This window comes from Pundamilia nyererei, unplaced genomic scaffold, assembly GCF_000239375.1.
Source record: "Pundamilia nyererei isolate P.nyererei 1_Seehausen unplaced genomic scaffold, PunNye1.0 scaffold00134, whole genome shotgun sequence".
In the NCBI taxonomy this organism is placed as follows: domain Eukaryota; kingdom Metazoa; phylum Chordata; class Actinopteri; order Cichliformes; family Cichlidae; genus Pundamilia; species Pundamilia nyererei.
The window spans coordinates 639,874-655,852 of record NW_005187535.1 but is presented as its reverse complement, the minus strand read 5'-3'; the positions used below and the strand labels follow the sequence as shown (position 1 = coordinate 655,852).

The window sequence follows — 15,979 nt, the reverse complement described above, 5'->3', positions numbered from 1 at the left end:
TTTGTCCCCAGTATACCTTTTTTTTTTTTTGCTTTATTCTGACCAGTATTCATGATAGGTTCATCTGGGTTGGAATTTTCCAGGACCCAGATCAGATCGACTACTTTTTCTTTTCAAATATTTATCTTTTGCAATCACGCGTCGTCACGCATGTCTATTGCGTCATTTCTTCTTCGTCTTTTTTACTGGCAGTTGGCAACCCATTTAATGATAGCGGGTAGTTGCACTGCCCTCTAGTGGAAGAGGATGTAATTGTTCTGCCTGTTACTCACGATGATCACTTGGAGTACTAATCAGGTGGAACCAGATAATCTTCGCACAGTGGTTGGGAAACATTTCGATAGAGTACTAAGTTAGCAGTGCTTTATTATAAATATTACTTGTAAACTTAGCTGGCATATAACACGCAAACGTGGGTACCTGTAAAGTATTACAAAGTAACTAGAAAAAAAATGTTAGAATTTCATTCATCAAAGTTGAAGAAAGACTTCTTGGATGGCCTGTACCTCATAGAAGACCATACTATTGGGTAGATAATCCCGTAAAATAAAATATAAATATACTCCAAAACGTCTTGATGCATGATCAATCATCCAGGTATGGAAATTGAGGTATTCCTCAAGTTATTCTCAGGCCTACTTAAGTTACAGTTACTTGTTGATCTAAAAAAGCACCGACCAAGCCTAAATGTTCCCAATGTTTTCGCACTACCTTGTTCCATATTTGTTACACTTTTGTAATGTTTTTGATTCCCAGTAACCAATTGTCATTGGAATGGAATTCAGGCGCAGCACTTAGCAAAAACACATTTAACATGCTGTCAGTCTGCACTCGCGTTCTTCTACAGTGACCCATGCTCCCTGGTGTTGACACAGTTGGTGTTTATGCAGATGACATGGATGTCTATCAAAGGCAAACTGTGTCCCTCAGGCCTCCTGCTGCTTGGTGTAGCCGCTATTACAGTACAGAGGCACAGCCTAGTCTCTATGTTGGAAACTGCTGACCGCTGTGACCTAGAACACACACTGAGACCAGTGCAATTGCTCATACATGCACAATAATGAGTTCTAAATGAGCCACATCCAGTGATGGCCAGGGTACTACTGGGAAATGGTAGTAAAGGGATAATTAAAGTACACTCTTAAACGTTTGTGAAAGAAGAGGGGGGGAACATTTACAATTTCCTTTGTAAGGAAGCTGGTTAGATACAAGGTCAGCGACGTCTCAGTATAAACCCCTAAAAGCATGGAAAGTAAAACAGTCATCACAGCCAGCCATGATATTTGACAGATAATTCAATTAAAAGTACTCTAAAGTTATCAACAGCACAAAAAACAGTGCAGAGGTCCAATTCAGTGACTTGAATTACTGAAGGTGTGGCCTTCTAGATAGCAATTTACATGTGTCAGGTGAAGCAGTCATGCCCCTAACTTTAAGCATCAACTGGATCCAAATTGGTGAATAATACAGAAAGGCACCTCTTCGTGGACTTGAGTAAATTCACTAGAGACCCAAATCAATTTTTGTAACAGACTATAAAAATATTACATTCATGCATGGAGTTGGGTATTTTAATCGCAAATTCTTTGGGGATCAATTGGCTTTTGAGGGCAGCCTCAAGTGGCCGTTTTCAGCTCCTAAGACTGCGTAATCTAGACTCTAGAACTCGTCTTGTTCTTCGTCTTGTTCTTCGACCTAGTTTAACACATTGTGACCATTCCTGATGGAAGTCCATGAGACATTTCAGATTTTAGCTTAATTAAATGTCTTCTTTTTTGTTTGGATTTTTGGGAGTATGTTAAATTACTCAGATGGGATAATGAAAAGGCTTGAGGGGGAAAAAGTAGACTTCATTACTTTTGTTGTGAGATGCCTCTCTACCTTTTGATTTTAGGTTTGTTTCACTCATTCCTGGCTAATTTGCTGTATTTGTATTTCAGGATTACAGACTTCATAAGCGCACAATGCGTAAATGTTTAAGCCAGTGGGTGCATCAGCCTCTGTGTCAGATGTCCTCACCACAGACTCGCAATGTGGCTCAGAGTTTTACTGAACTTGGAGGTAGAAAGTAAAAAAAATGTTTTTATTTTGTTTTTGTCCTAGTTGGCGAGACGTCATCACCTCGGCCAGTCCCCAGAGAGGTAAGAAATTTGACATCAGCACGCACCATTTAAGCTTCTGCACAAGCTTTCGCAACACCTGTTCACTGCATAAACACCACAGCGCTGCTTTGAGTATTATTTTACAGCAGAACAGAGGATGGTGAGTAAAGTCTTAAATGTAGTGTTGAGTGAAATGGAAAGTTCTTATTTTCTTCGGTCTGTAGTCCAGATGCCTCCACCCTCCTCTATGGTTTTATCAAGGACAAAGGGAGGTACATGGAGTGTAATACTGAAAGGTTTGTGGAGAGCCTTGATTTAGCTTTGGTCAGTGGTAAACTTGTGGCCAGAGTTTTTATGTGCTCAAAGTCATTCTGTAGAGAAAAAAGCACCAGACCTTTCCCTTCTGCAAAGTAGCTCAAATTTTAATCGCCTTTAATGTGTATTTAGGCTGTTAACGCATAGTCTGCTTCCACTTTTGGTGACTGATATTTTTAAGCCTATTTGTCACTCTTGTTTTTCTGCTCCAGTGCAATTTTAAGTCAGTACCAGCTTTATAGTGGAGACCTTGTGTTTATTTTACTTCCATTAGGAGTTTTAAAATCTTACAACTAATAAGGATGATTGCATAGGCTACAGTGCAAAAGCTTTTGCACTTTTTATGACGTGGCGCGATTTCTTTTAGTTTGTAACCAATATTAATGGATCTTTTATGAATTTTATTTCCCGACAAACACAGTTGTGTTTTTTTTTGTTTTTTTTTTTGTTTTTTTTGTTTGTTTTGGTTTTTTTTTTAAAATATGTACAACTGTCTACATACCTGGACACACAGTAGAAACTTTTCTGGTTTTGTGCAGATTTTCCAGTTCAAAACCTCAAGTATGATTCCTGGTTATAAATAAAGCTCGTGGTTGGTGGTTGCCGTTCTTCTGTTTTCAAATGATAGTCCTAATGTCCTAGAATTTTGTTATCTCGAATAAACTTCCACTGTCCACAGAAGCCCACAGAACCCTTTTCCACTGCAAAATGGGTTTTGGATGTTTGACCATCTTCAGAATTTGAAACTACAAAGCTTTTTTCCAAGTCTTCTGATGGAAGCATCGTGTGCCTGTCCCCTGTAGTTTGAGTTTGTGGGGGCCATATGGCAGTATTGCTTTTAGTTTGAAAGCCAATCCTAGAATTCATTCAATTCTAGGAATTTGACAGTAGTGGATCGGATATCAGTCTGATACTAGCCCAGAAAGCTGGATATTGGTGACATGATCCGATCTATTCATTTGAGTTCTTTATTCTGTATCTGTCATCACCCAAAGCTGACGTAATGTGGAGGAAACTAACAGCAGAGCAGCAGCACTTTGGAGGTATTTCTCCAAATCCTAAAGATATTATTGGATCAGAGCCAGTAAAAGCTGATTCCAGCCATCCATATGTAAGACAAAAAATTTTGTGTTTCTTGTTAATTATATTTAAAACAATTTCTTTTGGCTCAGCACTGCAACACTGTTGATCTGTAGTATGTTTGTGACTCATTGAATTTTAGGGAACTCCCATGAGTTTGATCTCCTAGCCACAGTCTGATTCTTTCCTATCTGATAAATGAAAGGATCTTTTTCTGTGTTTACAGCAGCGGTGTGCTTTGTGCTTTCTGTTTTGGGCCGTTGACGTACGAGTGACACAAGATCTCCCTCCTCTCACTCACTCCTCTTTCACTCTGTATGTCTTTACTTGATCTGTTTCTCGTTATGCACCTCGGTCTTATCTTACCCTGTCGCTCTCCCTCTTTCTCTGTCAGATATTTTTAAAGGATCTCTCTCAGACGTAGTTGCCCAGAGCTTGTAAGGTCAGAAGAAGTCAGCGTAGCTCTGATTGCTGGTGTGTCTCAAAGTTGTCTGGTTCTTTAATTCCTGTATGAGAACATTTCAGGTCCCAGCAAATTTAACTGCAGACACAAAAGTACTTTAGAGTCTGTGCTTATCTCTGAGCACTGCTGGAGCACTGCTTTTTGATAATATTATCCACTATTATCCTTCTAATGTACATTTTCTTTTACGTTAGTTTTACCAAACCCATATTCAATGTCCAAGCAACATTTGAGCAGCTAAAATTTTGTTTTGCATTAAAATTTGTTAAAAAAAACAAACCCGAGTTGGGATAGCTCTTTTTTTTTCATTCCAATAATTCTCTTGTACCAACTGATTTAGTATTGTTCTTGACAAGGATTCAGCTCCAGTGGGAATCCGTTGCTGACAGCTTTGTGATTTGGACATATTTGCCATTTAAAGTGCAAACTGCAGCTAAGCCATCTGGCTAAGCTTCTAATGCTCCATTTATAAATTATACCACAATAGAAAGTGGATTAACGTCTGTCGATGTAATCCTTTAATGAGTTTCGTAGTGCTTTCTGCGATTTTGTTTATCCTGCAGCAGGAATTCAGAAGTAATATACACTATTGAACTGTATTAAGCATCTTTGTAATTGCATTTTCTTGTAATAACGAATCTGTTAATCAAACAAGACTGAAGTCCTTGGAATACTGGCATGTTCTAACGAGTAAATATGGCAAACGTGTGGCAAAATTACAAAATGTCACTGTTCTGTATGTTCTTGCTGCTGAGAAGACATAAGCGACAATCAGCTTGCCTTTGACGTATTTATCATCAGAGGTTTTTGGGGCCTCCCAGCTTTAAGGGGAAAAACGCAGCTTTTCCATTCTGCTAAGAGAGCAGTGATGTAATAAGGGATGATGAAGATAATTTAAAAAAATAATAATTCAGCGATGTTACAGCACACCGCAGACGAGCTATGAGAGACACTAGCATCATTTAAATTCTTGCAAACGTTAATAGAGGCTGTTGTGAAATGGGTGCACAACAATGTGGTAAATAAACTTAAGGAAAATGATTTTAATTAATGCCTCACCCTGATCACAACGTGCACTGTGATATGCTAGTCCTAGGTGATGATGACATGCCAGTGCAGTGCTTTGCTTAGTTCTACGTTCTCTTGTTTTGGAAAGCCTTGGTTCACTGTCCAAGGATCTTGTTATTACTCACTAAGGTTCAAGAAAGAATATACAGAGATATGGTTTAACAGCCTAACTTAGTTTTTGTATTCCAGTTACTTTGTGAATGAATTTTGTAGTTTTAGTTAATAAAAATTGATCCAAAAACTGGCAAGGCATATACACAGACACTTTTCATTTATATTATTAGAATTTACATTTAAATCCATCTACTTTTAGGGTAGAGTGCTGTAATCATATCTGATATTAAGTCAGCCTAACATTTCTGCAAACTATTGTAGACGTCAATATGAAAATGTATGTTTTGGTTTTTTTTTAAATTTGGAGTAAACAACACTTGCTCTTATTTAAAAACCGTATAGTGATACATTTCCTTAAAGATGGACAAAGTTGACGACACACATCCATCCTACTTCTTCCATTATTTCGGACACTTTCCCAGTCAAAGACAAGTCCAAACACGTGCTAAGCTGGGTTCAGTTTAGAGAAAACTCAGTGAATCTTCAGGATAAAGGAGGTTTGAATTATATGATTTTAACAATTCTCACTGCAGAGATGGCCAGCTGTTCTAAACCTGCAAGCATTCAACCCAAGATGGATTTTATAGATGGTGGAAATTAAAAACCCATGCAGTTCTTGAACTTTCAGGGAGAGTCTTTGTTGGAAATCACAAAAGGCTGGGCATATCTGACATGGATAATGATATAATGATGTTCAACCCAGCCCTACAGCATAGCGGGGCAGAGCTTACTACAATCCTCTTCCTTTGGTGGAACTGTGTATTGATTTTTAAGGTGCTTGAATAGGTTTTGAAGTTGAGTGAAAAGACATTGTTGTAGTAGGTAAGAGATGCATTTTTTTTTTCCTCCCTGTGGTGGCTGCACTGTCTTTCGGCATGGGCAGATTTGTGATGACCATGTTTAACAGTATTAATCAAAGTGGTCTTTCCAAGGACTTGACACGCTGATTTATGGCTCTGAGCTGTTTTAATTATAATCAGAATGGGTGTCTCCCTGATGAATAACAGCTGTCTCTTCTGTGACTCATAAGTCCTGACAGCAGCCAGAGGAGTTGGTTGTTTTACTTTGTGTTTGTGCCTGTGCCTGATTGTGCATGTGCTCTATTTGAATTGTTTCACAGCCAAATTTGATATGATTCGATAACCTCTGCTTCTGTTTTTTCTTTCTTTCTTTTTGGCTAGTTTTGCTCAGATGGAAGAACGGCGGTCTGGCCTGGTCTGGTCTGGCAGCTGTAAATGATCAGATTTATGGATGTCTGTTTGTGTGCCATGGTTTTGTGGTGCAGATCTCTGGTTTAGAGCCACATGATGGGTCTTGTAATCATCAGTCACATCCCAATGAAACGCAGGCTGGGAGTATGCGGCCACATCTTGACCGCATGCACAAATGCACATAGGAAATACAAATTGGCTGCCATCAATTTCTTCATTATTTTGCTCGTATAGATACAAAAGCAGATATTTCGCTAAGCGTATAATGCATAGTCACAAACTGACACAAGTTCTGCTTTCAGCACTGGTGGCCTGTGGGGCTTTTGTAGTGCAACAAACAACCGCTTTGTGCTTTGCAAGGATGGGAAAGTAGGAGCGCACTGACGCGCACTTAAAAACACAAACACACATTCGTACACGAGCACGCTCGCACACTGTGGAAGTGTCAAAGGCAGGGTGCAGTTCTGTCGTGCACAATAGGCTGTTTCATTACAGCCCCCTCATGACACTAGAGCAGAAAATGGACTTGCAGTAAAGGGCAGATGAGGAGTCGGGAGTGTTACAGCTCAGCGCTCTGAGGTTGACATGACCTGACAGTGGTCAGGTCCATATCGGATAGATGGCTTCACTGACCTGACAGTCGATTGTAAATGGAAAAATGCATCATAAAATACTTTTTGTGTGTGTGTGTGTCTTGATTAATAGGTTCGATAAACAGATGCATGAGCACTCCTCTTGACCTTTCTTGACTGGTAGCTTCAATCTTTTGTAAAATCATGTCAATTCCAGTGCTTCTAAATTGGGGGCTCTCAATGTTTTGAAGCCTGTATAGCCACCAGTGTGTTTCAATAGTAAATAGTTTTTTAATCATTAGTTTAGTGGCTGTTGCTTTTCTACTTGTACAGCTGTATTTGTCAGTGTAATTGAGGGTCATTCTGCTGTGATTTCTAGAACAGAAGTAATATAAGAGAATGCTCCCTTGGTCTGCTTCTGTGGTGCTTTTGTGTACCATGAAGCGTGGGTGGATGAAATGTATAGTACTGCATGTGGTCTTTGTTATGCTGCTGGACTTAGAAGATCTAGTACCAGGGGTTTCTATTTCTTTGCCCTAGTTCTGTTTTTGAAGTGGATTTGGTAAACAGTCAGATACTTTACGTCTCTCTCATCTGAAACTTTTTGTTGTATTCTTTGCACTGAACAAAGAGCAAATCACCAAGCTGACTCTTAAATGTTAGAATTTTTTGTTTTTACAGGGTACAAAAGTAGAGAATTACATTACTACAACTGGCCATAAAAGTACATCTTCCAAAGATTGTGCTTTTGTTTGTTTTTTTACAAGCCGGTCTATCCAATAGGCTCAAATTTAGAAGGTAGTGATAGCCACAATTACATTGTCCACAACAGAGCCATACTCTTAAGTCATCATCAGTGTTGGTCAAGTTACTTGAAAAAAGTAATCAGTAACTAATTATTGATCATACATAAAACATCTGAAAGTGTTCAATCCAGTTTTTTTGTTTTTTTGTTTTTTTTTCCCCAATAGCTCATCCGAAATTAATTTACAATGTGGGACAGATTTTAAAATAAAATAAAATAAGAGGTTGTTTTTATTGAATATGTTTGTTACTGAATCTGGCAGCTGGCAGTGGAAATGTGCCGTGGAGTGGGTGTTGTAAGTAACAATGTTTGGCAGTGATTTGTGTTTGTCTGAATCTCTCCCTTCGTGTTGCCGTTTAAGTCAGACTTGAAGGCTGGGCCTCTCAGTCCTTTCAGTTATGGCTGAGATCTGCTTCATGTCAAAACTGCTCCCTCTGGACCGCACTGGGAGATGGAATTAAATTGTAATATTTTCCAGCATAATTACATTTTGTGGGTGTTTTTGCTATAGCTCACATTTTTTTGACAACATGTTAAAGTAATTTAACATGTTGCGTAATTTCTTCGCATGGTAGTAGTATGTGTTTAACCCATCTGGTCTGTTAACAGCATAGCTTTAGTGCTATTCTAAGAAGTCGATTAAACTGAGGGTCACGCTGTGGAGTTCAAGCCCCCGTCAAAATATATCTTTTGACCGTAATATGCACCTCCTGACCTTGTGCCAGACGCGGACTCATTAGTGAGTCACCATGTTTACTCCTGTCACATGATGTTGCAGTCAACCCAGGGAACTAAACGGAGCCCCTCTCCCCCAGTCCCTCCCCCACATAGACCAAGAGTCTCCACACCTCATTCAGGGGGAGAAGGTCGTCTCAGGACACGGTTCATCTGAGTCTGTGAACAAACAAGGGAAAAAATACATCTGGGTGATTAATAAAGCCTGGGGCCTATTTGTCAGGTTTAATTACAACCGTTATAAGACAAAAGTAATATTTTACTAATGAATAATTTATTAAAGGGTGCCGACCGTATATGGCTAAATGAGAAGAAACTTCATTGGCTTTTTAGGAGATTATTTTATGTTACGCGATTATGCTGCTGACACTTGTATCAGCCCTTTCTATGCTTCATTTTCTTGTCTGTGAAAACAGTCATACACACACATTATTTTCCACTGTAGATGGCAGCTTTCTGCATTAATTACCCGAGTCGTTTGACAACACACACCTCATATTTTGCTACGGCAAACACAATAAATCCCTGTAATAGTCACTGCTTTGCTTTTTCTCAGCCATGCTTTATTTCTAATGTTGGACACAAGCCAGTAGACCACTGCAGACTCTGCAGGTGAATCCTTGCACTTCCTTTGGGTATTTCAAGGGATTTAAGCTTGCGTCAGCACTTGCGTTGCTTTGGTATCCTCTTGGGTTTGCAGGGAGTAGAATGGGTTCATTTACTCAAGTTAAATTCTGGGGAGAGAGGTTCACTTCTTTTTCCTTCTCTCTTTTTCTAGGCGTTTAATCTGATTTATATCCATACTTTGCATTCTTTTCAAACGAGTACATTCTTATTACATTCAAAGAATTTCTTTGTGATGCTTTAGTTATGCCAGTAGTTTGCACAGCCCTTGGCCAAAACTGTGTTTTCGATGAGGAAATGCTGCATGCTAGTCACATGTAGCAGTGGAAAGAACTGTTGATCATATCCAAGAATCATTTATTGTGGCTCAAGATGGAACAAATGGCAAATATGGCATTCCAGTGCAACGTCAGCAGTGTTCTCAAATGCAAAATAGTGGTCCAGATTAGAGAGGATGAAAAATCCTGAGAGTAAAAGCTTAAGAATACTGGCGGTGGACCTTTTTGATTTTGATGTTGGCAGGAAAAAATGGTGCCTATTTACTTCGATACCATCAGCAGGTTTGTGACAAAATTGTTAGTAGGAGGAGAGTACTGTCTGTTTCCTCTTTCTCTGCTTATCAAACAGTTGCTGTTAATGAGCTTCACATGTACTGTGACAAAGTGAGCTATACTTTGTTTCTCCCTTTTCCTTTAAATGTAGATGGAGCCCTTGAAATGTGTCTCATCTATGCTCAGTCAGTGAGTACATTCATGTAAACGCGCTTAGCTGTCTGGTGGTCGAGTCTGCAGTTCTGAGCTGAGGAATATTATGTGCTAAATCAAGATTAATGGAGTGATACTGACAGCCAAGCAATGTAGCGTAGGTCAGTTTATATGCACAGATGACAGGTGTGCAAACACAGATACACACCAGCCTAGATTTACACCTTTATTGCCATGTTAGAGCCGTTCATGCTCCCGCTGTGTTGTTTATTTTGGTGCGGGTATGTCCAGTGAGAAGGTTGTGGTGATGGATGTGTGGCTTATTGTGAGAAACATGTAGTTTTAACAAATACATGTATGAGGCGTTCATTGCAGAGAAATGAATGCTGAAGATGTTTCTGCCACATGAACCAGTTTAAACACACTACTCTTTAAAAATAGTTTCCAGTGTGGGGATTCACTGCTTTCAGCCACGAGCGATTGATCCGCTCGTCCGAGGCAGTTTGACAAACGTAAAACCACACTCACCGCACAGACCAGCAGAGCAAGCAGGGAATCCCTGCCACAGAGACTGACAGCTGCATATACAGTAGCTTGCTGGGGCTGTTTCTCCCATAAATCCCATACTCTCTGCTCGAATAATTGATTTCAAATTGATTTATAGGCTCAACTGGCTCATTTGCTTCTTGTGCTGGTATGGACTTGTATTTTTGTTTCCTATAATTATTGCCTCCTTGGTTTGCCAGCAATAAGGCCAATGTTTTACCCTCCAAATGGAAGCATTTTCCACAGAAGCACCAATTAAATATTCATTTGGATTTGTTTGTTTCTCTGACAAACCATAAATTAGACACCCCAACAATTTCCTATACATGATGGAAGTTGGAATGTTACACGAGGCCCATTTTAGCATTGCTGTGCAGTCCTTAGAATACGTCTCATGCATGATGCTTTTCCACATCTTAATAATGAAAATCTTGAAAGGGGACCGATTATGCGTTTCCTGATTTTATGTCATATGATCACTTTTAACCATTTAAGTGCAAATAATCCCCATGACCCCAAAACTCAGGTTTTAGACTGCCTTAAGTGCACTTTATGATGTGACTGAGCGGCTTTCACAAATATGGCCAACGTGGCTCGCCAACCGGCCAGTCAAACTTTCTGAGGAGTAACCATTTAAGAGGAAGTTAAATGGATACTATTATACTTCTATTAACTCATTGCTGTAGGCGCGTCATGACGTCAAACTCTTCTAAAACCATATCATATCCTAAAGTGCACATCCTTAGAAATGTATCTACACGTTGCAGTCATTGCCACCTGCGCAGGTATTAATGTTTTGCAATGGAATCTTCAACTTGTATAGTCTACTTTGTCGACTCTGTATGGATTAACCATAGAAGTACAACTGAAACAATAAAGTGAGGCGATAAATGTTTTTGATAAAGAACAGTTCAGTGTTTTGAACTGTCAATCATGCAAAGCTAAAATAATTGCGATGAAAAGGAGCATAATGGTTCCCTTTTTAAAGATCTGTTGTGTGCAGTACACGGGAATGCAAGTGCTCAGTGCAACAGGTTCTTCACAGTCACGGAAGTCAGGATAGTGTGAAGGTTAAGATGAGTCCTCATTTGCATGGATAACTCTGCCAGGGTGAAGTCAGAACATGAGCGGTGCGGGCGCAGTACTTGTTGTTGTTAACATCTCTCTCTGTCTGTGTTCGTCATCATTAAATATTAAGGCTTTTACTTGCTATCCAACTATTCATTTAAAAGCCAAGGACCGATTTGGCACATCATTGTATTTCTAAACTAAAAAGCTATTTCTAAATGGCAGCTCCTCCCTCCTTTCTTTATATGATCAAACGCTCCTCCAAACTCTTTTGTGTCAAAGGAGATTCCTCACATGAGGAGGCAGTTGAGCCGCTATCTGAGCAAGTGCTGAATGTCATCAGGAGGATTAATGAGGAGGGAGGGATTGTGTAGTGCAGGAAGGGGGAAGATTTGGCAACACTGGAAGTATAGGAGAGTCATTTGTGAATTAAAAAATAAATACAAATTAGTGTTTTAATAAGTTTCAAGGAAGTTAAATGGGGACTGGGAGGAGGAAAAATGGAAGGAGCGAGCTTAATTTATTGCACAACCATCTAAAGTATCCGTCTTATGCATTACTCACTTTGTTATCAAGTTCCAGTCTATACAAATGTTTGAAAGAAGGAATGGCTAAAAAAACACCTTTTGGAGGTCTTGGACCTTTTTCACAAAAGATCTCTGAAGCACCCCTGGGGGCGAATGACCCTGTCATCTCACCCCTCCCCCCTTCCATATTCAACCCCTCCGTCACTATCAGCCTCCTGCTGAATTCACAGAGCCCCCTTCTCTCTGCATGCTGGCCAGTCCTCTGCAGCTCCTGCAGCAGATGCGTCGTATTTTCTGCCAGATGTACCAGAGTGCGTCCTGCTTAAGTAGGGAAGAAAGAGCAACTCCAGGAAGGGGGGGAAAGATGCTGTAGGAGGAGCGTGAAAAAAAGAGGGCAGACGACGCAACAGTTTTACACTGCATTCGGCTTCAATGGGAGAGGCGTGTTAGAGAGAGGGAGAGCAGTAGCGGCAGCATACTCGCTGTATCGCAGGTGGATCGCAGCTGTCTGAAGAGAAAGATTTGGCGGCAGCAGGTTTGTACTGAAGATTCTCCACAACTGTAGCTTTTTATTCCGTGTTTTGTGCACATCTTTGTATTTTCTGTGACTGAATGGATGCTGTGTTCCCCTTCGTAAGAGTGGCTGTATCACTGCTGTCCCTTCATGTTTCTGCTCTGCAGTTCTGTCATTCCCTAGAGCTGACCGCAGCAAAGGAAAGTGTGCGCATCAGTGGTAAACTCATGTTTTTTGTTTCATTTTTTTCTTTTTAAGTCGAGACATGCACGGTCCTTCTTGGTATCTTGTTCACAAAAGTTCATTACACATTAGGAAGTTTACGAGGGATTCAGAGACTTGTCTGGCATGCTAAATGAAATAGCAGAGGCCCGATTCCCTCCTTTCAAACTGGGAGTTCTTTTACTGCGGAGAAGAATAGAGCTGGGAGCTTTGAATGCAGCCGAGATGGCTTTCTGTGTGCTTAAGAGAGGTGCCGCCCTCTCAAGTGTCAGCATGCTTATGGGAAGGTGGTAGGGGGTAGGTTCATGTGCTTGTAGTTTGTAGAGGGGGCTGGGATTTTTGCATCTGGGCTGTATTGATAAGGTGTGAGTTATTACCTTGGTCTCTTACATAATATGAAATTTTAGTTTAAGGTTAAGGATTAAAAAAGTTGCTTTATTTTCTTGTGGTTCCTTTTTCCCTTGAGGGGAAGGAGTGATACAGTCAAGTGCTCTCGTGAATCTCTTTTCATAGATATCTGTTTACTGTCGACTGAACGGCGATAAGGAGCCATTAGGAGCAGCTTGTTTCTATTTCGGACTGTTTTTCCGGGTATTCCTATGAAAGGCCCCCTTTCATGGTTGGATAAATGACTGACTAACTCGGAAAACCGGTGGTTTTGTTGCTTTGCTCACTTTCTTTTTTTTGTCTTCCCTGAAATTTCTGCTTACATTTGCTTCACTTCATTAGATTTATAGAGCTTTAGGCGTTTTCCATGATCAAGGCATTGCCTTTTATGCCTCGAGGTTATGGATCATTTCTACTTGTTTTCTCTTTCTTCTCAAGAACTGAATCACAGAAAGCTGTACACCATTTCAGATCAACAGTCTCTGATTTCAACACAACAGATTTTTTTTTAATTTTTTGCTCAAATGCTCTGCAGCTTGTCCAAGAGCTCTCACGCTGTTTGTGAAGGAAATTTGGGGCCAAGTTGAGTCATGTTTGTGCTGCAGTTCTTTTTGAGCTACGCTAAGATCTCAAGCTACCCATCAGTGCAACAAAGTGTATGCAAATGTAAACTTAGATGTGCGTAGGTTACAAAGCTTAGAACTGACCTGCGTTTTGTCTGACTTGCTGTCACATTTGTATTTCAGTGCTGAAGAAATAAAGTCTGATTCACATCAGGAACACACCTGCCTCTGTAGTGTTACTGCATACAGCCACTGAGCTCACAGACTGTACGTTTCTTCACTAATCTCTTCCTGTTGTCTTCAGCGTGGTGCACATTGCTTACATAATAGTGAGCAAATAGTCCTCACAGGTTTGTCTTTGTTGGCTGCCTCACCTTTATCGTCCAGGCTGAACGAAAAATACTGTAATCCACACTAGGTGCAGTAGTGCGCACTGCATTGCACAACCTCAACAGACTGTTTCTTTTTGAAAATCATACATTTGGGGTTTCAAATGCTCTAATGCTTGATAATGGCCAAGCATGTCAAATCTTGCTTCTGTCTTGGATAAATTTTTTTAAATTATTGAAATTGGTATTCATCCTCTCATTGAGCCTTAAACCAACATCAAAATATTTTTAGACTTTGACTTAAAATCTGGTGAGTTCTTGACGAGGAGGCTGAATGTGCACATACAAAGCACTGCTAGCTGTAGCTTTATATGCTGTTACTGTTGCTTTGTGGAGGTTTAACAGGAGCAGAAAAATGTTCTGCGTCGAGATTCAGTTCTGCTGCAGAGGAGATTATTAGGTGTGTACACATTGTACTTGCTGCCATGGCGATGGCCTTGGTGCTCCAATGAATGCTGAAATGTCCAATCAAATATTTGTGCAGAGTTCGTCTGCAGAAAAAGCAATAAAAAAAGGACCCTTGCTGCAGGCTTTGTTTGGTCTCCTCTGAGGTTTCTCATTGTTTCAGGAATGACTTTGTGTGCTGGGCCCTTGAAGAAAATGTTGGTGCTTCAGGCCAAATGATTTGCGGTCCTTCTGGCCTTGATTTCCTCTCCCGAGGCATTTTTTTTTTTAAAACAAATATATATATATTTTTTTGTATTCACATAAACTTGACACCACATGCCTGCTCTCAGGTCAAGGTTTTGAGATATAACTTACATCTGACTTATTGTGCTTTGACCATGTAGTTCAACAACGTCCCAAAAAACTATCCAAGAAAATTTATCTCCCAATGCTGAGGCTGAGGGGGTGAACACGTACTGTTAGCGAGTATTTTTCTGGTCTCTCAATCAACCTCAGCGACCTCACTGGCTCTATTCCTTATGCTCTCTGTAGTGTGTGCGTGTGCATGTGCGTGTTAGGTAAATAGCTTGGGTATTATTCCCACAATTATGTCATACAACATGGTTTCCAGCTGTCGATGTCAGCTGAACTTAATTTTGCTTTCAAGAAATTCATCCCCAACCACAGTCCATGTGTTTGTGTTGTTTTTTTGTTGGGGGTGATTTTGTGCATGTGTGCCCGGTCTGTGTTTTGTTCCTTTTTTTTTTTTTTTTTGTTAAATCTTTGCCTTAACTATTTATATGAAAGTACACACTGAAGGTCTGTGGAGTGTCACCTGTTGGCTTGCTCCATAAAGAAAATCAGATTGAGTAATGAAAGCGCTGAAGCTTTTTGGTCTTTTTGGAGATCATGATTAGGGTCTGATTGAATACTGCGTTCCAGCTCTAAATTAAACCAAATGTGTTTTGGGCTGGGTCCCATAGACGGGCAAACACAGCTGAAAAAATGGCTGCACACATTTCAGCTTGAATGCAGGTGCTCATGTAGTTTTAAAGCAAAATCATCTTTGAACCAGAAAAGTAAATGTGAAATTATTTTTTTTGTTTACAGTGGAGAGCATTTAGGCAGCACTGAGGTCTTTCAAGCATTACATTTACATAAACAAGGCTTCCAAATCCTCAATTTCCCCCCAGGCTTGAATTTTGATCTGTTGGATTTTGTTTTCATGGGACTGACATTTAGTCATTTCTCTCACATCTTCATTCATGTTGCAAGCTTGTTACTCAATCAGATTGCAATAAACGCTCCCAAAGAGAAAGATTGATGCCGTGTGGTTTGCTGGTTTGCTGCTGCTGTTATTGTTGGAGTCATGCATGAAAGACGTCCACAGCAGAAAACTGCAGCACTCCAGCCTCTGAGTAATCCCTTGAATAATGATGTCAGTTAAGTACCCTAAATTGGTTGATCTTTGCCCAGCAGTGGCTGGACCCCACTAACCCCAGGCTCCCATTTTACCCTGGCCACAGTGAGCTGAGTCTTGTGGGGTGAAACCAATAACGATTTAGGTTCTCCCAACACTTTTT

General features: G+C 40.2%; 1 protein-coding gene across 3 annotated transcripts in view; it reads left to right on the top strand.

The window, feature by feature from the left end:
- add3a (adducin 3 (gamma) a) overlaps positions 1-15,979 on the top strand; it is a 95,896-nt gene that overhangs the window by 14,345 nt on the left and 65,572 nt on the right. For 2 of the 3 annotated variants that reach the window (XM_005743639.2, XM_005743637.2), the window contains exon 2: positions 2,104-2,141. The gene's annotated coding sequence lies outside the window, so the exon portion shown is untranslated. Of the gene's footprint in view, positions 1-2,103; positions 2,142-12,336; positions 12,470-15,979 lie in introns of those variants that run through there. The other variant, XM_005743638.2, reaches the window with a different exon arrangement.